Source organism: Atheta coriaria, unplaced genomic scaffold, assembly GCF_025399875.1.
Source record: "Atheta coriaria isolate IRGN ID8LTWV9N9 unplaced genomic scaffold, Caltech_Dcor_3.1 hic_scaffold_4_pilon, whole genome shotgun sequence".
Taxonomy (NCBI): Eukaryota; Metazoa; Arthropoda; class Insecta; order Coleoptera; family Staphylinidae; genus Dalotia; species Dalotia coriaria.
In genome coordinates this window covers 3,644,436-3,672,039 of record NW_027045446.1, presented here as the reverse complement: position 1 = coordinate 3,672,039, position 27,604 = coordinate 3,644,436, and the positions used below count along the sequence as shown (strand labels likewise).

The 27,604-nt window shown below is 40.4% G+C and overlaps 1 pseudogene; it reads left to right on the top strand.

Moving 5' to 3' along the window:
* Window positions 1–368: 368 nt before the first annotated feature.
* Window positions 369–27,604, top strand: part of LOC135791115 (neurotrimin-like) — a 49,761-nt pseudogene continuing 22,525 nt past the window's right edge.

Genomic DNA, 27,604 nt, shown 5'->3' with positions numbered 1-27,604 from the left:
AATATCATTGGTGATGTCAACAATTCATAACCCATCTATGAAATTGGCAGCCGTTATCGGGTTAACAATATGCACAAACAATCTGCGAAATCAACGCCATCAGAATGCATAATGCGCGTATATGTAATTCATATTCATAAGCGCAAAAAGCGCGCCCGACGGGAGGAGCGCGTCAAACACGGAAATCTATTCATCTTTCGGCGGGTTAAAAGTGGCGCTAAAGCGTTGCGCGGGCGGGTTTCGGCGCGCGTATGTGTTTCACATTGTGCGGGTCAGTGTTATCATCGGCGCGACGCGTGCGCAACGGGGGTGGCGGCGGTGGCGGCACGCGTACGTCCCGGTTAAGCGTCTCGACGCCGCCACTCGACGCCTCAGTCGGCATGCGGCACGCGCACCACTCGCCGGTCACACATGGACGCAAAACGTGCGCGTTGTGCGCTCTCAGCCCTCGTCGCGCTTCTTGTCGTCGACGCGGTCGCCAGCGGGATGGATCCGACTGCAGGTAAACTTAACCGCCTCCCACATACGCAACTTTACCCCGCATACTATTTTTTGTGTCATGTATTCGATCACAGCCTAAAACTTCTTAGGTGCTACTTACTTACAAAGCAACAAAAAAACGAGTAGATTTTCATGTTGATCGTGTAGATGTCGAAGTGATTGATTGTGCATCGGGCACAATGTCCTACTCACATGGAACTAAAGTCACCATCGGCAAAGTTATAAATAATAAACACTTCGTGACATTATGTGAATCAAAATATTCTTCAAGCCTCGAGTGTAACATGAGGTCGAAATTTGCAGGTCATATTTAATTAGAAAATTCATACATTGTGTCAGTTACAATTGTTTCATAAACGAAGTTGATGTGGACGTAGGAAAGGACGACGTAAAGTTCAATTACCAAATTAATTGATGTTTAAACGCGTTTGCAATGCAATAGTTGCTTCATTACCTCCTAATTAATTAATTTGATTTATTTAGTTTGCCACAGTGAGTTATGCCGCAATGCAGCTGATGTAAAAGCAGCGCCTAATCAAATGTAAATTACTCATAAAGCTGATTTCAATTGAATTTAAATTTTCTCCAACGGAAACCATAATATTGCTACAATTTTCGCTTATTGTTTCGTTACTGCAATTAAATTGAAGTTCAAAAAACAAGTGAAGATTTGTATATTTTATTGGAACATTGCAGTTACAGTGTTTGCTTCAAAGTGAGCATTGTTTTGTGAAATTAAAATGCGAAATAATTGTGTTCGATTTTTTGTTTCGTTCGTGTTACATTGTTACCAACGCCAACGTTAGTAATTGCATTTAGTTTCACCCAAAACTTCCATGCTATACGAGTACAACAATGTATCTACAATTCAAAGAATATTTCAAACGAATAACTAAATTCATTATAAACATAATAATCGTTGGTTTGTGTGCCGTTTAAAATTCCATTTATTTATTTATTTTGATACACACGGATTCAGACGTGGTTAATTATTGTATCGATTTGCATGAGAATTCCATTCGGGAATAACTGCTTGCATCATTAGTTTTCATGTAGCGCAACCTCTAAAACTAAGTGCAAATTTTTGGTTATACGCGGCTAGTAAAACACGCGTGAATCGCTTATTGTGCGTTGAAAATTTGGAGTATTTTTTTTAACAATTTGGCCGCTATGAAATTGTAGTTTTTATTCGTTTAATGTCCGAACACGCCTCGCATACTGCAATGTTGCGATAAAATTTAATTTGTGATCCATTTAATTACGCAATTTACGTTTGCATGAAAATTGATAAAATGCGTGCTAACATCAAAAACTCAACTGGACTGAACGTGTTTCTATGTTATTAAACATGATCTAACGAAATAATCATAACCACAATTTAATCCTCACAAGTTTTTAAAAATTTTATCCGTTTTTGAAGGAGATTACACTTTTTAAGAGTTACGAAAGTATATGATGCACGTGATTGTGACAGGTGAAGCATGGGCTAGCGTGCGCACTTATCAATAAATGTCGCACATCAAGACAAGACGTTTTCACCCAAGGGAAACTTTTCCTCATGAAAGCTTAGCGCATTGCATTGAAATTGTGTGCGGGTGTGTGTGTCGCTCGGCCAGGGCATAAATACTATTATCCGTTTTAATGGGCCGACCTGTCTTCGAATAAAATGTAATTCACTTCGTTTTCCTTATTTTATTTTCCTCACCTTCTGCTTTATGCGCCCGGTTCGCGTTAACCCCGACACCACAACCACCACATCGCCGTCATCGTCCAGTAAAGATGGCGTGTGTCGTCGGGTTCATTTTTTCCTCGTTCCTCATTCCTTCCGTTTTCATTATGTCTAAACACATAGGAATATAGCAAAACGCAAAGGTGGACGTTTACATCTACCTGTTCTTCTCTTACCAGTTGAGTGGGACAAACGTGTTCGTGTCGGGAACCATCCTGCTATCAAAATTGTATGAGTGACTCGCTAATTGTAGGCTCGCAGCATGGGTGCAAAGCTCGACGCGCTATCATAACGACACGCAATGTTAATTTTCGTCTGTGAGTTACGAGCCCGAAAGAATCAACACAAAAGCAAGCAAAATAAGCAGATGTCACGTTGTTTTGTTTTACTTTCCGGGCACATTCATCCATGGTAGGATAACAATTATCTTTTGCATTAAACTTTATCATTTCTGCTTTTTTTGTTTGCTTTGATTTTGCAAAACAATCAAAACTTTACCAAGCCATTGACTCCCTGTCTATTTATAGTCGAGTAGTTGTAATAATTATAATTTGTTTAACTTAAACTTTTGTAAAGTTTGAGTTCCGCTTTGGTTCAATTTGTTTTTCCGTTGGCGGAGGCAGCAGTAGTGGTGCAGACGCTAGGATGTCCCGCAAAGAAAATGACAATATCTCATCTAGTGGCGCCGCAGGCGCATTGCAGTGCGTGGCAATGTGGAAGAGTTTAAATAATTAGAACGCTCGCGCGCAAACTTAATACGGTCCGCCACCGGCGCCTCCACCAAAACGGAAAGCCAACGATATTAGTCGGCGCCGCAAGTTTTAAAACTACAATAGGTAATCTTGCTGCGCGTAAAAGTAAACCAAGCAAAACTTTATACCGAAGTCATTCTGATATACAAATAAGCTGTATCTACCAGAGCAAATCAAAGGTACAAAAAACAGTTTATTTTCATGTGGTTTTCCCTGTTTGCAGTGTTTTCCTTTTAAATTTATTTATGTTGTATAGTTAAAAAAGCGAAGTAAATTTCAACATTTATGTTCCATGTTGCTTCTTTGTTTCTCAGTTCGTGTCCATTATGCTGTGCTGTGCTTTCCGGTTCGAATACAATGAAAAGTTTTGCGCCCCGGAAAAGAATGGATTGGAGCAGCAAAAGAGCGCTAATTACGCGCAATTTTTCGAAATCACGTTCAAACTCATAACTCTTAGCTCGGGGGTGCTCTTTGTGCGCGATGGGGGCATTCATTGGGGGCAACGTTAATATGCTCCAACTTTTCTAGAGTTTAGCTCGTCGGTGCTCCTTTTCTGGAATATTTTAGTTTTTTACTACCTTAACTAAGTCTTGCGCGTGGAACCCGAGCGGTGCAAAGTTGAGGTTTCTTGGAAGGGCCAAAATTGGGTTAATATCGCCTTACGTGAATCATTAACGTTCACTCACAGTTGCACTCATTTCTACGTTGTGTAATTTACCAAACTGTCAAAATGTAAATTTTTCTGCATAAGTATACTATTGCTTTAGAGTAAAAATAACCTGATCTAGAAAGATTTAAATTGCGAGATGTAGCAGTTAGTAGTTAAACGGCGTTCATTTCAGCAGGATAATTTGATGAAAAGCGCTTAATATAGGGAGAAATTTTGCTAGAGTGAGACGAAAGGGACGTTCGAAAAGGTTAATTGACGAACGGCTGGCGCCTCCACCAAATGCCATAGCATGCGAAAACGTTCCGAAGCATTGCAAACTCGTAAAAGCCCGGAATAAATTCATTTATACCCTTGCACCATCGAAGGTGTCCAAGCGTGTCTGCAGCGCACATCAACGCTAAAAACTACCAATCATAAAACAAAACTTTTAGGCATAGTCCGGATTTCAAGTTCTGGTTCAAACGACACAATCCGATATGCATCGATTTTAACATCAAGTATTTGTCGCACATTTATATGCACTCCAATTTATTGGCGTGTATGTTGAAAGTTTCATTTTACACGCCTCAGTTACACAATTTTATGAACTGGTTTTAAACACGAAACTTGTACATGTATTAAATACTTAAAATACAATTATTGTCAATTTGCCATGTGAGCAGGTTTTATTTCGATTATATATCTATTTTATTGGCATGTGCAAATATATTTCAATTCGAACGTATTCGCTTTGTACATGCATCGGAACGGAATTAATTTTTGCATGCATAATTGAAAAGAAATCAAAAAATCAATCTGCCGGCTTTACGTGTCGCTGCGCAGCGTCGACAACAATCGTTTTCGCTGCTTGTGCTTTTTGGTCTGAGTCTATTTGTTTTGACTTTGAAACAAACAAAAAATAAACGATGAAAGCTCAGCACAACGAATACTGAATAAAGGTGCCGAGGGCTTTGTTTTCTTTTAATATATGTACTTCCCTGTTTCTTTTTTCTGACGTTTCTAACGTTAAGCTTAGTTTTTCGTCAAAGTGTAGAAAACAAATTTTCCACAAAAATATCACGTCTTGCAAATAAATAAATAAATAATATTCTGAAGAAAAAGTCAAAAGATTAAAATCGTAAAAAAATACGATACTGCTGCAATATTTGATTCATATTTCCAACCATTGCTTGCCACATTAGGTACGACAAACATTTCCTTAAACTTCTGCAAACCGCTTCAGTTTTCCACTTGTTTCCTTCGCTGTTGGCGGCTCGAAACTGAAGCGCACTTGAAGCAGAGCACGGGCAGCGCGCGAGAAGTTTAATTAGGAAGTTTTCTTTATTCGAATGTTGGAACAGATTACGCCGCACCTAGATATCGCCGTTCGCCGGTGGCGCACACCAACAAACCCCTAGGTTTTCGTTCACGCGTGCCACTCCGGCAACCGCCAACTTTGACATACAATCTGCCATCTAACGAATCTCGAATCTCACTTCTCACTCGCTTCACGTTCAACTCCCTGAATGAACATTTAACACATTTTCAGGCAACGAAAATAATCAGTGGAGAATTTATCGACAGTTTAAAGTTTTTTTTTTCTGCAATAAATAAAAAATATGTTATTCAGTTGTTTTTAATAAATAAATAATAAAATTTAATAAATTAATATTCGATCAGCTAAATAATGTAACATCATTAACAAAATATATTGCGGATTGCGGTGTAGTTTTAATGTGGATGAGTATGAAATGCAATGTAAATGTCCGATTAAACAATTGCGACGGAATGATGCGAAATCAAACATAATATTATTGAACTGCCACCGAAATAAATGTCGAACCTCGAATGCAACGGCCGCCAAACTCGAACAAATGATTTCGGTATTTATTTTGAATAAAATGAATAAGTATTTCTATACTTTGCAGACCGAATCGTATAAAATTCCAGCTCAAACGAAATTTCATTTTAATAAAAATAACATGCCAACCAAAAAATTGCATTTTCTCGTAAAAGTTGTGTGGTCGATTCAATAAAAGAAAAAAAGAGGTTCAAATATGTTTATTTAAATTGAAAAATGCGTTTGGAGTTTTATGCATGTTATCTGCGAATTGTTTCGACATATTTGTTTAGGTACTTCATGACGATAATTGTGTATTGTTATTTTATAGAAACGATGCTTTTATTTCAGAGTACGTGTTTGTTTAATAACTGCGTGTTTGTATTAATTGTGAGTGTAGTGCAGCTGTGGTCAAGGCTTAAATTCTATTTGTTGTTGGTTCAACAATTTCACCTAAAAGTGTGGATAGGTATAGGAATTAGATACATTCTTTGTCAATTAATATTAGATCAATATTTGTGTGAAGTGTGCGTGTGCCCAAGTCACATAATTTATGTTCCGGGCAGAGATAAGACGTGAGATTTCGCAGAGAAGTCGCGACGTTTCTTTTGCCCGCAAGACCGTCTCGTTTATTCCGCGCTCAATCACACCGCCTCGCCGTCGCTGGTGAAAAAGACGGAATACTTTATGATAAAGCTTTTCGACAAGTGCGCGCTCGCAAAGCATCCGCATTACATCTACTGCGCAAAGCGCGAAACAAGATTTTCTTCTTGAGCTCGTCGCGCTCGTTCCTTTCTTTCTTAATTTTTGTGTTCGCCTCGTGTTCCGACCGGCATCCCGAATCCAGAATCTAGAAACTCAACCGCTGGATCTTAGAATCCGGAATCCACTTTCGGTTAATAATAGAAGTCGCTTTTTATGTTTTTTATCTTTTGGTGCTTTTGTAAAAATGCGTGCATTTTGTGGTGACTTTTCCATTAAATTCTTAAGTTGTGAGTTTGGTATTAATTAAAATGTTGATTTTTTTCATTATTTGATTGCAGCAACTTTGTTTGTATGCTGGGTAGGTACTTAAAAGTTAGTAGCAACTACCAATAAAGCTGCGCGAGGAAAAACTCGATTCGTTTTGATCGAAACCGGATTGAAGCACACGCGAGCGCGAAAACGGAAAATAATTATTTCGTGCGTCAAAATTAGTTGACTTTAAATTCCGCATCGGAATGCGTTTGGTTTGCGTTCCACCGAATCGACGCTTTCCATTCCGTTTCGAGTTGTAGCGGCCCAACAACCATTATTGCTGTATTGAACACCACGTGAAACAAACGAAAACCGATGCGCACGCAAACGAGTGCAGCCACAGATGGATTTCCGTACAGCAAAGGGAAAACATTTTCCGCGGCTTTTCTTTTTTTGTGCAGGCCATCACGTATCAACGTGGAGTTGCAATGTATTCGTCACAAATTGATTAAAAAAACTTTATTTTATTTGAACGATGTAAAATTCGATGGGGATCTACACTCGAATTTACTAATTAAATAGCGAGCCTTACTCTTTAACTACACTCGGACGCTCCAGCAAATTCGGGACGTTTGTACCCGCGCGTCCCGTATTCGGAAATGAAAAGTTTCCGAGTCTTTTTTTTTGTTGTTGCGCGCAATCCGCAGAGCACAAATTGCATCACGACCTACGTGTTTATACGAATCAGAGCAGGGATGGGTGAAAAAAAAATTGTACATTGGCAGGCGTTGAAATAACGATCGCATGCGAGTGACTTTATAGACAATATTTTTAATAGTTAATATTCGGCCGGGACGTATTGCATTGTTGCGAGGCGGTCCAGTACAATGGAACAAAACGCAGCTCGGGGCGGCGGCAAACGTCCTGGAAAAAGATAAGTGCCGTCCATTGTATCGGCGGCGATGCATAAATAACCTTTTCTCCCTTTCTGCATGCGGGCGCGTGTGTATCGGAATGAATTGTTTGTATCCAATCGGATGTACGGGGAATGATGGATGAAAAGTGCGCGCCGAGCAAAATCCACCCGATCCAGCCGCCTCCCTGCGTCACACAGCACCCGCAGAGCTGTATAGAGAATGTTTTCGCTGCGGCGCGGCGAAGGCATTCATTTTCGCTTTTAATTTGGAATTGATCACGAATGGGCAGCGGCGCAATTCACCAATTTGGCAATAACGCCGTCACCCAATGATACCCACGATGATATTTATTGTCTCACACGCTGCAGGTAGTCCTCGCCGAGCTCCGCGCTATTTGTGTTTGCTACGAACATTTGAAAATTTATTAAAGCCTTGCTTACATGTTAAAAAATCTATCGAATAATATTTTTTATAGTGTGTGAGGTAATATTTGCCCTGAAAAAAAAACGACGAAGAATAAACTCTGAAAGAAGTTTATATCTGAACAAATAACAATGTAGCCTTGTATGATGCTCACGTAGTCGAAGTTTGTCTTCAGCTCACAATGTCAAGTCCAAACTTTGCTCCAACAACAAAAAAGTAGCACATATATGCATCCTGTCTAATACCAACAGATGATTCCGTAAACGTCCCGTCAATTTCTAGCCTCCACCTTGTGTTTACCGTACTTGGTCCAAAAGATTCCACTGATGCTGATCCGCACGCTGAATGATTCATGCTCAAACACAGAGCTTGCTTGCGTTCTTGCTTAGAAAGCGAGATGGGAATGGAAAAGTGGATGGCAAAGTGGTGCCGCCGTCGTCACCACTATAGTCGTGCGGATAGGGGTCGAGTGGCCCTGGTCCGGTTGGCGGCGATTCCGAAAAGACAATGCCCGCGCGCGAGCTCGTGAAGTCGGATCGATGTCATGAATACTGATAAGGCACTCCGGCCGGTTGCGGCTCATTGATAACATTAAATTTACACAATGACCATTTGCCAATAAGCAACGTCTCTTTGTACACTTGTGTTTACCACATAATTTGATACAAACAATGAAATTGCTTGTGCCGGTTCAAAAATTTTAGATTAAATTTCATTCGTTGCAATCAAATGAAATCTAAGTGCTTTCTTTGATAAATCTGTGCAATCTGTATATAGGGTAAACATTACACATTGATAGAATATAACGTTTTCAAAAGAAGCTTTTCGTATAATCCGATCTGAGTGTTTAGCAGCGATCCGCTGGAAGTTCATCCGCGCTCGCAACTCTTCGCTTAATACTTTCGTAATACACAATTTCCTAATTTAGATTATGACTTAATTAGCTTTAGCGGGCGCTAGTCGTAAGTCTCTTGCCGGCCGCCGAAGAAAGTTAAAATTCAATTTTTGCCAGCAATGCTACCCGCTTGTTTAACGCTCCATCCTTCAGCTCAACGTCTTCCCAATCTCTTCGTGAATATATTTCGTTCAGATGCTAACATAATAGAGAATAAAAGTCAAAAATTTCAAACAAAATATATTTTAAAATTAAAGAGAAACATATATTATATAAATTTATATTCTTGAATTCATTTTCAACATTTAAAATATTTGTATAAACTTTAAACTTTCTACTCTAGTAAAATATAAATTTATAAATTTCAATGACCAAATTCAAACTTCATGCAAAACGGTTACAATAGCGGCATTTAATGATGAATTGTCCACATCATGAGCAAGTTGTTGTTTTCATGGACCCTTTGTTATTGAATTTGTTCTTGCGTGATAATAATCGAGAGGTTTTGTTCATGATTAAATAAACACTACTTAGATTGCATATTGTTGTGTCACATTCATTATTGGTATATTGGCACATTGGCACTGATTATACATTTAATATCAGCCAGCCCAGAACAAGAGCCTCTCAACACAGCGTCATCGCATGACGCTGTAACCGTTCGTGTTTGTAATTTGCCTTCAAAGTGTGCGTTGGTGTCATACCCAAACACCAGCATGTGATAATAATTTAATTCTAACCGAACTGTAGTGAGTGCATTAATTAAATATAGTTTTGGTTATATCGTATTGTTTATATGTTGAAATTCTGCAGTCTGAAGCTTATTTTATTTCATTTTATAATGCAACAAAAATGCATTAGGAAATATTTATATTTTCAAAACAAAAAACATCTGAAAACTGGTTAAAACTCTTAAAACTCGACGCAATAACATTTTACATACCTGTATGTTTTTGCTCTTACGTGAGCGAAGAGATATTACACTTGTGCGCTTGGCCCGAGGATGGTTTTTAATAAAATAAATATGAAAATAAGTTCTGAATGTATTCCGCTGTGCACACTTTTTCCACGGCAAACATCGCTAAAGATGCGAAACGTAAAAGCCAGGAAAAAATAAAATAAAACGAAAAAGAGTTAAAATATGAGTACATAACTATCAACTCTCATCTTTCATACTTATTACAGTGTATCATTAATTTATATTATGTTAATCCGCCGTATATTTTTGTTATAATACGGTGAAACTACTTCCGGTTGAATACGCTTGCTGTGCAAATACTCCTGAAAGGTACTTACTTACATGCCGGAATTTTTGCTTATATTTCATCCGATCGCAAACGCAGCGAGTGAAACAGATGTGGCATAGGTGGCTTTAACCAAAAATATATTTCTCCGGCTTGGAATTTCGATGATACACATGTTATTTCTTTGTGCTCTTTGTGCCCGCACGTTTTTCGTTTATGACAATGTGTAATATGAAAATGCCGTACATATTTATACCTACTTATTAACATAAAATTCAAATAATATTTCTTAAAATAGCCAATTGGAATTTTTCCTTCTATACATTGCACATTATTTTTTATTGCTTGTTGAAACAAAAGGATTGAAATTAAATTAAATATTTTTCTACGCAATTGCTTTATATTGCGTCGAAAGCATAGAAATTGTGTACATTTAAATGGAAATATATTAAGAAACAAGAAACAAAGGAAAATATTATTCTGTTCTTGGAAAATTGATTTTTCATCTATTTTATTTTTAGCGTTCAAAACCTAACCTAACTTAACATCTCTTTTGGTGGATTTACATTTTATATTGTGTTTCTGATTGTCAGTGTAAAATGCCGACAGGAATGTAGGAAGTTTTGTTGCGTACGTGCTGATGTCAGCATGAATACATACATAATAAAGATATAGGAAGGCGAAATTTCCGAATCTTACAGATGTTGCAGGGACTGGCGCATCCTTTGCGCAAAAGGTCGGATATCGGAACGTCGACGTTGGCGTCGGGACGCCACCGCCAGCGCCTCGGCATAAAACCTAACGGCTCGCGTATGTTTCTACAAATGCGCTTACGAACAACTCGCTATATTGCAGCGAACGCCGAGTGAATCTTCTCGAGATGAGCAACGAACAACACGTCCCGGGCAGCGAGGAGGAAAACACGTGCGGCCGGCAACAAATGTTGTTACGACCCGGCCGAAACGAGCCTGAAAGGGATAAAATTTAGACTCGAAATTGCCGCTTTTACGATACGCTTAAAAGCTTTACGCGGCTATTTATGCAATAAAATCGGCGGTCGTAGCCGGACGCGAATATTAAAAATTAATTATATTCTTATTCTTTGTCATTATGCACGTTTTTTTAACGACCAGCATAGAAAACTAAACTTTAATAAATATCAACAATGCTCTGCAGTTAAGTACGTAAATTTACGAGAAAAGTGTTTCTATATGCCTGACGCTTGATATTCCGCCCTCTAGTGCGTTAGATCGCGGCAGATAGGCGCGTAATAAACGGAAGACAAAGTGAAATAGTTGCCCCCCGGAGGGATGAACACCAGCGCGTAAGTCCGTATAATTATTAGCGCCGCAGTCGCGGGCGCTTTTAATCCGCGCGCGAGTGCTTAATAACTGCTGGGCGGCTGGTGATAATTCCAGATAGGTTTCACACTCGCTGATAATTTTCGGTTGGGCCTAACCCACGGCGGTGGGCTTTCTCGGATTGCAGATTCGTTGGTTTTGTCGGCATCGCAGCCGCCGCCGCCGACGGGGTGCCGATATATATTGCGTAATCTCGAGCACTGGCGACGTTTCTTACGCGTATGTACAGAACGATATTATTGCATTATCATCGCACCCGCGGGAGTGGATTGAACGAAATAATCATGTTTTGCAGCTGTAATTCAATGCAGACTGTGGCGTCGCAAATGTAGCTGGTAAATTTTAGCTCAGCCTGTTATTATGATTAATTTATAATATAGGCAAACAAAATAAAACTAAATTTATAGATTATTAGTGTTTTGTGAGAGATTTAAGTATTGAATTCGTAGCGCTGGAAAAGCGAAATTAAAATAAGCGGAGCCCGGTTATGAAATGGGAAGTCTGTGCAATATTTACGCCTGCGCTGGAAAAATCTCGGCAATAAGCGCGCTCTAAAATTGGAAAATGAGGTTTATGAATCTCGTATACACTCATTTAACAAACCCCATTGTTTCGCGTAGTGTGGCCAGCGTTTGCACACGTCCATTAAACTTTTTCATACTTTTTACAACTCCCGCCGCCGCATCAGCTAGTATAAATTTGTCAATTATCTTTTAGGAGCGCGCCGGCAGCAGCCAAACCAACAATGCACCGCCGCAGTGCATATGCCAGTTATTGGCGTGCGCGTAATGCGAATACAATTTTAAACTGCAAATTATAAACTTTGCATTTGTAGCTGGCAGTTGCTTTTCAATTCACGAGTTTCACACAGTTAGTATTATGTTGTACGTGCCCTGGAAGAAAACTACCAGGATGGTTGACCTCTAGGCGGAGGAAATTCTCTCACACATTCGTCGAGTCAGGAATATGTTGGTCATAATGTTTCAATATGAGCTTAATTGCGTATAGAGTGGAGCAATTAGTGTGCATGTCAAGTGGTGGCGTGACCCATGAGGCCCTCTACCCTTTTCACCTCCGCTTAATACCCTTGATAGTCTTGTAACACTACAGAGTGTTAAGAAACAGTCACAAAGAGGATAATTTTAGCACATCGACACAGTTTACACTATATAACTTTATATACTCTTCTATAGTATAAACTTAATATACTGCGCAAATCCATAACGATAGAGGTGTAGTAAATTAAAGGGTTAAAGGTTGTCAGCCGTCGACGTTGTGTCCTTGCACAACTGTTCCCACATCGACGTCCGGTGCACGTTTGCAACCATTATCACTTTATTAATCAATTATGCAGCAAGCGAGGAACTTTTTGAGTTTGAGTGTTCACGTAAATGCTCCGCGTCAACTCGTGACAGTTTGCGTCTCTAGGGAAAGCACGGCAACTCATGTCTGGCACAAACGCATGTTGTGCAAGCTTAAACATTTTGTAGCCGACGACAAAAATGCAGGCGCGCAACATAAACGAAATGAAGATGACCGAACGCGACTCAGGCAGAATGGAAACCAAAAAGTATGAGGTGGAAAATAAACGAAAATACGAATGCAGCGCGCGCCTCAATGACGACAAAAATGTGTAGTATCATAATAAACTAAAAATGAGAATTTCCTTTTACTTGGAAAGCGTATAGATTGCATCGTACAAAAATAAAATTTTATATTTTTATTTGAAAACATAGAATGAACTGAAAACTAAAACTCTGCGCGGGAATTCGGGCGGATAAAGAAGAAAAATCTCGTTTTAAATTCAGTCGCATATAGCTTGACATCAACTTAAACTGACAAGAAATAATAATTTCATTTCAAAAATAACTGGGTTCTTTCATCATGTTATTCAAAGCAGTTATTGAAGAATTTGTTGTTGGTTAAAGTAGTTCTCAGAATTTATCCTACTCTCTGATATTGATTGGCAATTGAATCAACATACGAACTTAGTTAATTACACGCATGTAAACTTATACGACATGCATCCTTGGCGCGTTCCATCCAGACCTTCAAAGCACATCGTCGAGCACATCGCCCAGGCGCATGGTTTTAGTCTTGCTTTCCGATACACTACCAGGTATCGCTCAATTCGTTGTTAGACGGTCTCCTTTAATGGCCAAACCACTTCCTCCCATTCTCCTTTCAAGCTCCTCCCGTCTGCACCTCGTCAACTGGTTGCCTCATCGGTTTTCGTAGTTTGTCTCTCGCAATGCCTCCATTCCTTACAAACCATAATCAGTCAATATATATGCAGGTGCTTTTCTCGGCGATGACGCCGCCAACATCATCAGAGTGACGAAGTAGTCATTTGCCTGAACAACTATTTATTGATTAAGGATAAATGAAAGCTAAATAAAAAAGATATTATTAATTAGTTGTTTTTAACCATATTAGGTTAATTGGGGTTTGTGTTTGTATATGAAAGTGTGGAAAAACTTGTGAAAAGTATAAAAGTAATATACTTCCTCGTTCTGTACCCTTTTTCTCTTTGGTCGCTCGCCACTCTCTCCGCCGAGTTGTAAACTTAATTATGCAAGCTTCGAAATGGTCTCTCTAGCTTAAACTGTTTGGGTTTGCCCGTCTAGTTACCCGCGACTTGTAGTGTCATCATTGTCTGCTGCACGAGGTTTTCCTAGTCACATTCAAGACAGATTTTGCAATTTTAATTTACAAACTTTCGCGATGCTCTCAAGTTCCGAAAACCGAGTTATTAATGAACCATGATGTTTGCCTCGCGTTCGTTCATATTTAAACTCGCGCCGTCAAATAAATTCTGCGAATGTATCTTTAATTTGCCACCGCCAAACGGTTAGCACTGCCGCCGCCTCTGAGTTGAGTCAAGTTGACGTTTCACGCTTTGTTTTACGCCTTGCTGCTTCCGCCACTCTTGGTAGTTAGTCGGTTTGATGCAGGCGAAACTTTTAGACAAAATAGAAGTAGAAAGTGTCTCAACGAGAAGGAGAATTTAGTGCTTTAAAAATGCCTCTAAATTTATACGGTTCTGGACATCTGTGCGCCTCTGCTTCTTTGCATTCGCGGACTGCTTGGTTGTTTGTGTTTAGATTTGAATTTGTATTGAATGTTTACTCTTGCGTTGGCATTGTCTGATGTCTGCACTATCGTTTAATGGCGCTGAAAAGTCGAAGCTAAGTAAAATGAATTGGTCTCTCGTCACGCTCGTCTACTCATTTGCGTGCGCGGCGCAATAAATTCACGCTTTGAAATTAAAAGATGCCGAGGGTAAAGACCCGTCTCGCAGTGTCGCCGGAAGGATTCCCAAACAAATTCAGGAAATTAAACGCGTCCAAAATCAGAAACATCAAGATGTCTATACTAATTTAAAATAAACGCTGTGTGTTTTGTTTAGTTTAATAAATTATTTATATTTTCCAATTACGAAACTCAGAAATTGAGAAGATAGAAAAAGTGATCTTGGAATACTTGTATCAAGGTTGGAATCTATATATTACGAAAAAAAAATCGTTTAGCGATGACGAGGGTTATTTGAATACCTTTCAGGTATAGTCCTATAGCATATATTTGCATACAACCCATTTCGGAAAGTAGAATTTATAGCCACCAACATTCTCTTTTTTGTTAGATAACTAGAACATATGCGAGATTGTTTCCTTCGATTGGGTTTCTATTGTGGTTGGCAGAAAAATAAGTTTTTCTCATTCCAGCTGCATACATAATCCGAAATGTTTCCGACTGGCCACCACAGTTGAAATTCAGTTGAGGTCTTAAAATCCTCGCCACGGCGATTGTGATTTCAACGGTATGAGTCTCGCGAGAATCGAGAGGGACTGCTCCCCGAAAAAGAAGCGCGCACATAAGTAGAGACGATAGCCCGGCGGGGGTTTTCACTTGCCCAACGATGCGGGTCCATTCTGTGCAAGCTCTTTTCTCTCTGGGGACCCGCTACCAAGAGAACGGATCGCCGACGCGCCCGTTAATCCACCCGCGCTCGCTGACCGCAGCCCCTAGGAGAAACACAGCAGTATCCTCCACTGCCGGATCACCTATGGTCCCGGTTACAATTCGCGGTATGTACGGATAGAAAGGGCGAAGGACAATGCGGTTTTGCATCGAATTGCTTGCCCTTCGATTCCGCCCCGGAGGCCGTGACAGTTAAACGGGAATTGCGTGTGATTGAAGATTGCGTTCGTCCAGGGAAGGCGCTGAAAAGAAAATACAAAGAGCGTCAAAGCCCGGACGCAAAAAGAAGGAACGAACGTAAAAACGTGAGATGTGAAAGCGACCGGGGTGACACTCAATGTGACCAGCTCTGCTCTGATGTGGTCTTAGAAAGGTCGCAATATATCAAATATAAAACTCTCCTTTGTCACCGCAATCATTATTCAAAGTGGCGGAATTGAATATCAGGGATATCACGTCGCGCCCTTGCTTATTATCGAAGTGCGCGGTGCCAAAGTTGGTGGTTCGTCGCCGTCATCGTCCTCCACCTCGTCTTGCTTCTTCTGACGGCGACGACGTGGTCTCATCGACACGAGATCAATACGTCAACGCTAATGCCACTCAGGCGTATACACAACCCACCTCCCAAGTGCCAATCTCGTCGTCGATGCTGTACTCCGCTCTGCATACCGATATGATCCCTTTAAGTGATATTTTGAGTGATTCATTGCGTTATTTTTCACTTTTCGTATTTTTCTCTTCATCATTTTTTTTATTTCTTTGCACTCTTTTCTTGCTATAAAAATTAAATCGTAATAATGTCATTATTAAAATCTTGGAGCACTAAATGCATCAGAAGCACAACAGCAGTACACTAAAGAAAACAACATGGTGAACAGGGTAGGCGGGGAGGAAACAAAATGAAAAAAAGACCGAAAGATTAATAGGTTCGAAAATGTGTTCGCGGACGTGTCTGAAGAACGCGCTGTTTTCATCACGATGCCAGTGAAGGCTGGGGAATGGGACGTATACCAAATGAACGCCATTGTTTTTGTTATTTTGCGCGAAATAAAAAACAACCCACGGGTATTATACACACGGGAGACTGACACTCTGTCGCACAGCCCTCACCCCTGCGTCTTAGCGCGTTTGCTCTCCCGAGATTTGGGCAACAAACCTCCCAATACGCTCACAATCGATTCCACTCTCCGTTAAGATTTTCCTTTATATACTTGGTGTTTTCATAATATCATACAATGAATATTTGTAGTTGTATGCAACAATTGAAATACGAGTAACCAGTTAAAAAAGTTTAACTGAAATTGGTAGAAAAGTTATAACATCAGTTAGCGGAAAAATGTTTGAAGAAATAAACTTTAAATTTATCGATGCGACTTAACGTAATTAGATAACTTTTGCTGCATGCTTGGTTTTGTGTAAAGCTTTCAGTTTTAAAAGTAGTATTTCAAGGTTTAGGAAAGTTCTATTTTAAACCTGTCACCAAAAACTAGGAAACTAGGTGGAACTAAATCAGAGAAAACAAGTAGAAGTAGATACATGGTTAGATCGTATCGGTTGAGTGAGGCACAAATTTGTACTGGAAACTTTGTATAATGCGAGGACCATGTTTTGCGATGGGATAATCGCGTGCCCAAACTGGGCCATCCCCTCACACGCAGACTACCTAAACTTTTCCACTTGCCACAACCGGCAAAAACGAGAATTTCAAAGTAAAATGCGTGTCACGTTCGAAAATTACCGAACGCATTTCAAAATTTAATCATTGACAGTTTATCACACCTTTAGGTAGCAATGAAGCCTTATTGGAGCAAATAGATATCCTTTGAGATGCAGTGTGCCAGATCCAAAGTGACCACAAAGCAGCCGTACTGCGGTTGGCATGGAAGCAGTCGTTCGATCTAAAATTACGAGATGCGGTTGCAGGTTGTTATAGTAATCGATGATGGGAAGTAAGCTACCGGCACATTCGTAGCTTGCGGTGCATTCAATACACACACACCCACATATACCATTAAAACGTATATATTGCAGGGTAACAATGCGAATGAGCGGGCGTTAAGTACTCCTTGCCTTAGCGGCGATCGAGAGATACAAATCCGTGCCGTACACACACGCAGGTCAAACTCATCCCCCGACCACCCCCGCACGACACATATATTTTTGCCGTTATGTGCTGTGTGGCGGCGGCCAGGGCCAGTCCCAAGCGCACGATAAATTACCCCGGTTTGTATCGATTTCGAATTTCTCGACTTGCATTCGTTCGAGCTTGGCGTGTGTTAATATATTTCGAAAATTGTTTCCGGCTCGCATCCTAAAAAAACTGTAAACGCGCATTCCCAGCGGATGTCAAAAAAATTTTCAACACGAGTAAAATGTTCATATAATAACCCACCAGGCAGGTATCTAGTTTGGAATTTTCGACAATTTTTTAAGTATTGAAAAAAATGTGCAGCGTCGTGATACTTTCAGTTTGTTTATCCTAGGACATGGCCCCACGTAGACATACCTAGAGACATAAGCAACGTTGGCGGGTTGGCGTTCTTTATGACACCTGTTTGCTATCAGCTGTGGAGTTCTATGGCATACTTGCGTTCGCTTGTAATAGCTGCGGTCCTGGTGGTGGAGGCGCCAGAGTTTCCAGCCCGTTCTTTGCGCAGACTTTACGACTTTGACGAGTTTTGAACCAATATAAAATTTTATACATGCAAAACTTTTATACTTGACTAATAAACCGCATCGGTATAACATACATTCTATGTTCGGCGTGTTCATGCTACGAGTTACAAGTATTTTATGCCGGATAAAAATAAATATAAAGTCAATGCAACTTTAATTTCAGAATTTTTCACTCTAAAAGTATATTTATTGTTGCTTTTGCATGCAATAGGGATTAAAATGATTTTCCATTCAATGTCAAATCGGTGTATTGAAAGTTTTCGTGTATATATAGGATGAGTGCCGAGTAAATTCGAATTTTCTTGCCAAACTTGAAGCATTCACGGCTACGCGTCCCGCCTTTGAATAGACTTTCTCCACCGACTTGCATCCATCGTATGCAACTAGTTCTCCAGTAACTAACTCCCCCGGACTTGCAAGATTTCAATGAAGTTTTCCATCAAAGCAGAAAGTAAACAATTTCGACTCGTTTTCCTGGAGCGCAATTTGCACTAATTAGTATGAGCGGTGCGTCACGCCGGACGAGGCATTAACCAAATTATCAACGCGCCAGCGCTGAATTAATTGTTAATTAAAACTAAAATTTCCAATTTGGTGACAATTAGACGTACAAACATGCAGTCAGGCAATTGGGCTGCAAACAGGTTGTGCACGTCCGCCAACGACTGCCACACACAGACAGGCGTTCATGCGGGGCGTCAAACGAACAAACACGCCAGAAGATGGAACGGGTGGTCAGCGATTGATTGGCGAGCCAGCACCAGCGGGATGACAAATATTGAAACGTTTTCAATCTCATTTTGCATGTTCAACATGCAAACAACCAACTCCAACAAATATTTTGGATTCGTTGGATTAGAAAATGTCTCATTGAATAATTTTCATTATTTTGATCTGATCAATGGTAAACCTGTCACTAACAGAAGTTATAAACAAAAATTGATTAAAACCATCAACAAAAGTACTTAATTCGCAGCTCAGTAATAAACATATGCAACAAGAACAATTTCTAGAAGGAAGGGTTCCCTACAGGACGGTCTCTAAGTCTTAAGAAGCTTAAATAATTAAGAGCTCCGTTTTTACTACCGTTTTATTCCAGGACATAACAGTATAATCTTACAAGGCAAATAACAAGAAACAAGACTCAGTGGAGTTTTTATGTGAAGTTTTAATTTAGGTTATAATTTATTACGGAGATTAAAAAAATCTAGATCCTGAATGGTCACGTTGACGTCCCACGCTTGATTAGAACTTTAACGTTGCAAGTTATTGCAGCAGTTCAGTCTGTTCAATCTGGCGTGACGTCGGGTGCTTTTCTCCATGTTGGAACCACCTGACGTTACAGTGGTTTACTATAGAGTCGACCAGAGGTTGCCGTCAGAAGGAACGCTGCGGTTGGCAAATGCTTGCGGGGACGCAGTCGAAACCGCATTTGAATCAAACTACTGCAAAGGTAGTATCAATCAAACGTTGCAAACTCTATTCCGTAGCTCGGCCCATTCCACGACCAAAGCGCATTTAGATAATATGTAGTAGAGAAAAGGTTACCGCGCTTCGGCAGCTGTATCGAATGTTGGCGCGCTGTTTTGTTGTCTGGAACAAGGCTCGCCGGCCGGACGGAAGCAGGGAACAAGAAGCAAGTGTACACCCGCTATAAACTATGAAACTATAAGCACACAAGCGCGACAAGAGTGGAATTGTGCTTAGCTGTGCGGTGAGGGGCGTAGTTTGCCAAACTCACAGATGATTAAATCCCTCTCTCGTTCTAATCGTATTTCTCGAGCGATGCTACAATTAACACACTGGCCTTGCGTGCAGCATGCCTTCGCTTGGGCAAATATTTGAAGGTCTGTTCCCGTGTTGTGGGTGATGGGCGGGTGAGGGTGCGCGTCGACCTCGATGTTGCAGCCCGCGCCCAATCACCTCCACCTTCATCAACATCGCCAGTTTTCGCAATGTGTGTTGCTGAGGGTAGGTGGGTGGGCAGCGAGCGATTGATTGTGTGAGTGTATACGTGCGGGCCATCGACGCCCGGTGATTCTGTTTGTTTGACCGCTCCATATTGACTTCCGTGCCGTGGCCGCACTGCGCTCCAAGTTTACATAACTCTGTACACAAACATACACATTGTCTATCGAATACAAATTAAACGTCGTTTAGCAACCTACGGCATCTGCCGACTCATCCCATTTCAACCTCGTTCTCTCATTTTCGAATCATTTGCTGATGAAGTATAACAAAACCGTTGGTATTTGAAGTTGGGACTGGCGGGTTAACGCTTTGTGGGATGGGAAGAAGCGTGATTGTAAGATGTGCCTCTCATCATGATTGAATTGCTTCTGATGTGGTTTGTTAAATCAATTGACGAACATCTACATCCACTTTCGTTGTTTTGTGGTTGATGGAACTTTGGAACCACATTTCCTCTCTCGTAGTTATAATAAAAAATGTACCTACAATTTGGGAGATGACTTGAGATGACTAAAAAAATACATTTGAAATTGTATCAGATTTAAGCAGTTAGGAGGATAGCCCATTGTGGATCCAATGTAAACCTTCGTTACTGACCTGAGCTGTAGCTAAAGGTAAACCTTGGCGCTCAAACGTAGCAGAGTCGGGTCCTCGGCGGCTACAAATGGCACAACGTGTAATCCATGTAAGAGCTGTGTAATTTGATTGCCTAATGGTCTACTCCAAGCTGGTGCGCTTTGCACACGTCTACGAGCTCATATAATGCACTAATTGAAAACGCATTCTGACGTTCACAGAGAGGTTCCTTTTGAGCGCCTTCCAAAAGAGAGCAGACACAAATGCGCCCGCCGCGCGTCATTGTGTGCCGAACAATACCTCGAAGCTCCCTCGACGAAGAAAAAGAGTTAGGGACCTAATCAAAGACTTGTAAATTGAGGCGTTTGCATTCGCAATCCTGCAAAACCCAGAAAAGCTTGAATTTTCCAATGTAACGAGCATCTGCTGGTTTCGTTGGACCTTTTGATGTAGGATGAGTACGAGTTATTAGGAGATGAATATAACTTGGGTCTGAACTAGAACTGAACGCTTCTTGCTGGTTACCATCCCGGATTTTTTTGTTTGTTAGATTGGGCCCAGACTATTAAAAATGCTCGCCTGAAGCGCGCGTCTGACATAACTAATCACGCAAGTCTGTTGTTGCTAATCTCCGAGATAGCTGACGAAATGAATATTAAATTCTAAATTGAAAACGGCGTCTTTTTAGCACCGGCTCGTTCTAAGTGAGGCTTTAATTGAGGCCATAATCCGACCATATAAAAAGCCCTTAGCCTATTTTGCCAAATTCTCTATCTTTAAGTGGTTCATTAGCAATGCAAGTCAGGCTAATGGAAAACGAGTGCGGGATTGGCGCGTTCTCGTTTCTGTCGAGCCGGCCATGCGGTCGAACTCGCAACTCGCAAGCAAAGTAAGGAGTGGAAGCGGCGACGACGGCAGACAGGAGGATTCAAAACTGCCAAATGTAGCTACGCGCAGCGGCCCGAACAAGTTTTGCTTATATTACGAGTGGGTAAACCGAAAAGCCAACCACTACGAGCAAATATTTCCATGAGATTTCCACGAGAGTGGCGGGCGTAGTTTTGCTTCCAAAAAAAGATGCTGCATTAATTAACGCTAATAACCAGCCGTATTTCAGCCCTGTTCTGATTCTTTTTTTGCCTATCATCACAATGAAACTTAAACCGGCCGTGTAAATGTTCCTAACGAAACATTATAGACTTTACAACTTTGTTTGAGGATTGGTGCGATCATAGCTCCTAAGTAATTAAAGTTTGCCAGTGTATTTAATTTTATCAAACAGTACATCCTGATTTTACTTGTAGACTTCTGAAAAGCTACGCATACAGTGTATTCATTAATTCGCAAGTTTCGTAAATGTACAAAAAAATATCCTCTCAACGTCAAAGTATGAATAGCGCGACGAAAGTGAAACGCTTGACATTATTGATGGAAATATTTTTTCCATTGACAAAAGAAAAACTTTATTTGATTGGAATCATATCAATCAAATCGAAGTCAAGAGCGAAAGTTTAATTTAATTTCCCTGTTACGTGAAGTTTTATCTAAAGGCTCATTTTGAAAGTGTTAAATTCAGCGAAAGTGAAAGCGTGTTAAATGAAACGCGTGCATGAAATTTCATATCATCAGCGCCGATAATTGCCGGTGTTCTTTACAAGTGGTGTTTTATGTTCTTGAAGCGTATTAGCAAAAAGAAAGCGACTGAAAAAGCGTCCAAGAAAACTTGTTTGTCATGTGTGAGCGGTGAGAAAACGAGTTTTTCCACGCGCACGGAAAGCGTGCGTGCGTACCGGATGGAAAACGATTTCCCATTTTTTCAATTTATCATAATAAAGGGCATATACACACATATTCTATTATTACGTCATGTTGCTACATTTCCACGAAAAACGCAAGAAGCACACACAAAAAACCAAACTGCTATGCGAGATCTAATTTCGTTCGTTTTTATTTTTTGTTATCTTGATCCACGTTATAATACAAGTAGTTTTAACACGTTCGTACATTGTTACCACACGGAAGCCCACCTTGTACAAAAATTGCGATGCAGAGGCACTGGCGTTGCTATGTATTCAATTTGTACTGGATGAGAACCTTTTACGGCATCGTGCAGGAAATTGTGTGCGAACACCCGCGACTCTCCGGATAATCTTCGAGAGGTTGCATCATTTAGATAACCACAGCCAATCTAAACGATAATCTACACCCAATCTACCGATCTATGGTGCAGCAAGTAGATCGTGCTACCACCCGTCGTCAATGACATAATTTATTGGTATTAGAATTTCCTTCGCAGCGAACCATCTATGCTCCATCAATGGACTTAGATGTATTAAATTAGAGGGATATTAGTAAACTGGTAACATTGAGATGCTTGTTTCCATTATAGTCTTATAAATAATCGTATTGTGATGTTGCAGACATGTGTAAACCTCTTTTGCACATATCCCTGGGGATATTTCCGTTTTAAATGTATCTCTTTAATGCCGTTCAAATACACGCGGACGAAGGATGCTCTGTTGCTCACATTGTGCATTGTGGTCTTGTGTATTGTGTCCACTATGTTCATTGAGGTAGAATTGAGGTGGACATGAAATGAATGAATTTCCGTTTGGATAACTGTAGAATTAGTTTTCGGTTATGTAGATAGTTATACAGCACACTGGTCTGAATTGCAATTACCAATAATATATTTTGACAAAATTTATTCTTTTCTTTTAAAATTTAAAATTTTTCACCTTTCTGACAGTTGATTTATGATTATAAAGTAAACGCGTCAAATTCATAACTTTTACGACTAATTTTCCTCCAGATAGATTATAAGCCTCCCTTAAATTGAACAATCTCTTGTAAACAATCTTCTCCTCCGCCGGATTCTGAGGACACGCAAATTGAATTATAGGTGCATCGGGAGCACAAGACGTGCTCAACACACTTTTCTCGCGCTAAAGAGCTTCCCTCAGAATTAATTCAATTAAAGTTTATTATAAACGATATAACTGCGCTGGTGGAAAATTGAAGCCTCCAAGGAGTGACTGGAGTGTTGGCGCTGCACAACGGAAAGAATTTTAATTGAGCCATCTTGCTATCCTGCATGCTAAGCGGCTTGAGCTAGATCAAACTTTAACGTAGAAAGTGTCAAAGCCTGACGCCGAAAAATAATACCCCGCTAGCGATGACTTTTCTTTTCATTTCTTATCATCACGCGCGCAGCACACTTTCCTTTATTCTTTCAATTTCCCTGCCAAAGTATTCGCTGCAATCGTTTAATTTGACGCCGAATATTTCGAATGCGGACTTAGTTCACTGATCGAATATTGACATTTTGAGTGGTGGCTTATTTGCAAGGGACGAATTAGTTACCTTAGCGCGCATTACAGAAGAGTCGTGCTTAATGTAGCGCGAATGACATTGTTATTCATGTTTTAAAGGTCTTGGCGCGCCCGCCGAATAAATGTCATTGCGTATTAGCAAAGACTGCATGATGTAGCCGGATCCTCCTTGGAGGGGTGGAGGAAAAAAGAAAAGAGACGCGATTTATTTCAGGCGAGAACAAAGCGCTAAAGCCGATGTGTACCAGACCATGTTGGCTACGCCACGAACACAAAATAAACACTCACGTGCCTGAAATGTTCCCGAAACGCTAATATTATCCTTTGTTTGTTTACAGAAATTCCACAGTTTACGAACCAAATCAGCAATATTACGATACCCATCGGTCGAGAAGCTGTGCTTGAATGTGGAGTGGATAACTTATCAACTTTCAAGGTAATTTTTAAATATTTAAGAAAGAAAAAGGGAAAAACAAAGTTTTGAACGCTGCACTCACTGGTCCCATTACATCGTTACGCTTTCATGCTAACTCGACGTGACCAGGTATGTTATGAGGAAGACAATTTATTCCCTCGTAATTCTACAAGCTGGAACACGGTAAAAAACTGAAAAGAAACGTCCTGGCTTAGCCTCGAAAAGTGACATGACCCGTGCTGTGCGCGCGACGTGTAATTAAAGGGGCGCGTAGTTCAACAGTTCATTTCTCCATGCACTCGTTGTGCAATTCTGCAAATCGCAAGACGAAGCATACCTTACGAGCAAATCGTGAGAACGCTCGCCCCATGAAAGTTCGGAGAGTTTTTTTTTCACGCGCGCGCACAACTTGGAGCAGGAAATCTTGCAAGTCGGGCGCGTAAAAGTTTATCGGGTTTTTCGTACTTGGGCGGGCCAAGGGGGTGATGACAGGCAGTCGCATTGTAAATTTAAAAAGTAGAGAAACATTTCCCTAAATTAAACTTATTTACCTGAGCGCTGGCGTGACTTTAATTCAACCTTTCGCGCGCAAATTAAATTCATTTAAACGTACTCGCAGCTAGGCGTTATTCTATATAAGTAATGACAGAATAAAAAGAAAACTTTATAGGGAGTGAGAGGCCACAGCGGGGGCGGCAAAAAAGATGTGCTTATGCGGGTATGGGCTGAGTGTAGGAAGTGTCTGCACGGCACGTAGAAAGTTTTTATCCAAATTAATGTCATGGTTATTAAGCTTTTTTTCTCTCACGTCTTGCGTGTTTTTTTCAGTCCTTGAGTGAAAAAGTAACGGTATAATAGCCAGTCAAATAGTCATAAAGTGAAAGGGTTTAGTTAAGTGTCAACAGCGCCATCTATTTAACAATAGTTATAAAGTAGTTTTAGTTGAGCATTCATTGTGATATTTTTCACGCCACTAAACAAACACTAAAGTGCCTTATGATCACTCGAAGTGGAAGAATCAATTTATTCGAAACACAAATAGAGCTCTTCGCTGGTTATCACTCTTCCTGTCTTTTGTTGCACTAACTGCCATCTTCTTTTGCACCCCTTGTGATATAATCCCGAATAAACAATCCCACCACTCACTCTCCACTCACATTTCTTGTTCCTGTGAGTATGTTTATGTATCTGTTACTCAACGTCCTTCGCGGAGTTACCCTCGATTGCTCACCCTTACGCCATCGATATCGCGGCCTCATACACTGCGCCCCTTTCACAGACAATAGCACGGAAGCTCTTTTGATTTCTGCCGTTTTGTCGCAGTTCGTCTAGCCGAATGACATTTTTCCCGAACAGGGGTGGCCCACAAAACGTGGCCATATCACGTTCGTTTCTATTGTGATAGAGAGACGTGCGTTCGATTCACTTCGGCGGACATCTGATAGGAGACGACGCGACAGGACAGAACGAACTGAAAGAAAATTATCGATAATAATGTTAGACGAGTATATTTGATTTGTGAGATGGTTCAGTTCTTAACTATATTATAAGAAGAAATGTATTTTATACTAAAACTGTTATGTATTATTTTTTAATTTTTATATTTATTTGAAAATATTTTTTTCATCTCTTTTGTGTTTTCTGCTTTCCAGTTGGAAATGTCGGTAGTTTTATACTTGAGCTGGCACAAATCCGCGATTCGTCGAATGCAATGTCAAGGAAAACGCTTGAGAGTCAATTAAACGGTCGACTAAATTTACAAAAGCGGAATATGCCTCGAATGGCTGCGCCCAACGAGTACCGACGCGCGTACTTCGTGTGTACTAGATGTCCGCACGGTTGTATGGCTTTCACTTTGTGCTGGCTGGCAGCGTCAGACATCAGGTCTGCACGGCAAGAGTTTCGCCTCGAGGCGATGGATATTTTTCATCGTCGTGTTCGGTCGGAAAACGCTCTGCTGCGCTCCACCTTTCCAAAAAATCCTCTGCGCATAAATATCCAAGCATAACGCGTTGTACAAACTGTGCAAAAGTGCCGCGTGTATATTTCTTTTTTTTTTCCAAACGCTCTCCCGTCACTCGCGCTGTGATTTTCTACCTTTTTTTCATTCCTTTTAATTCAATTCGGAAATGTTCAAAGTATACACACACAGCACCCAATGTCGATCGGCATTATACGTATACAAGCATGATTTATAGTTGTACATTCAACTTCCGAGGAGATTTCAGAATTTCGCATTCATCTACGGACATTCAACACTGGAAAGCGTGTAAATGCTATCGCTCTTGGAAGCATTCGTTTCCGAATGGTTAAGAAACGTTAACAACATTCCATATTTCGTTGCTTTCGTTTCCACAGCAGTGTTGATTCTCCTGGAAGCTGGAGAGCTTTAGAGTGGCGCGATGTCCTGCTTCCCATACTTAGATTCGAATTGCAAAGCATAAATGCTCTTCATTTTGACATTCATTCAGAGGAATTTCTTTCGTCATTTGCCAGTTTCCCAGGAATCAAGAATATCAAGAAAGCTTCTTTCTTGAAGCAAGTATTATCAGTGTAGGTAAATTAGCAGCAACTTTGTTAGACGTTTATAAATAGTCTGCAAATTCTGCTTGTTTATATCTATTCATCATAACTTTGTTGCAGAATACTACTTAATAACTTGTTGACTAAAAATAATGAATATTTTAGATTTTTCATGTCAAGGCACACAATTTTCCTGTTTGTGAAGTTATCCAACTTTTGTGTTTCTATATCTGCATATACCGATACTAAAATAAATGTATGCTCATGCTGAGAATATTGATAGGACAAACGACAATACAACTTTGACATCGTCGACAGCAAACATACTTTGACTGTGTACCTTTGCTTCTATTGCTCGTATCTCTTGCCCGTCCGTAGAAACTAGAAGCGTTGTTGGTTGGGATTAGCATTTTCCAAAGCTCTTCGTAGAATACACACCATGCTTTTGCTTATCTGCGCTAGATACCTGACATCTACATGCATATGCTGTGCATTTCATAACTCTTCAACTTTAACAACCTCACTCGGCATACCTCTATACCTACTTTGTCCAGTTACAAGTTGCCGTTCGGTTCTCGCATGTCTGCTCAAATTGGCACGCCGACAACTGAAACTATTCTTCAATTATTTGTTTCCAGTCCATGCAAACTTTGCATAAATTATCGGTATAAAAATAATATTTTTTTGTCATTCTGTTTTTCTTTGTGCACATGATACTCGCACCAATAAACATTTCAAGCACGAAAAGATAAATTTTAATTTCAAATTCCCTGTTTGCTCTTTTCCGCTGACTGCGTTGCGTAGTCAACAAAGAACTACACGCAAACACACGTGCCGAAAAAAAAGCCGTATGGAACAAATT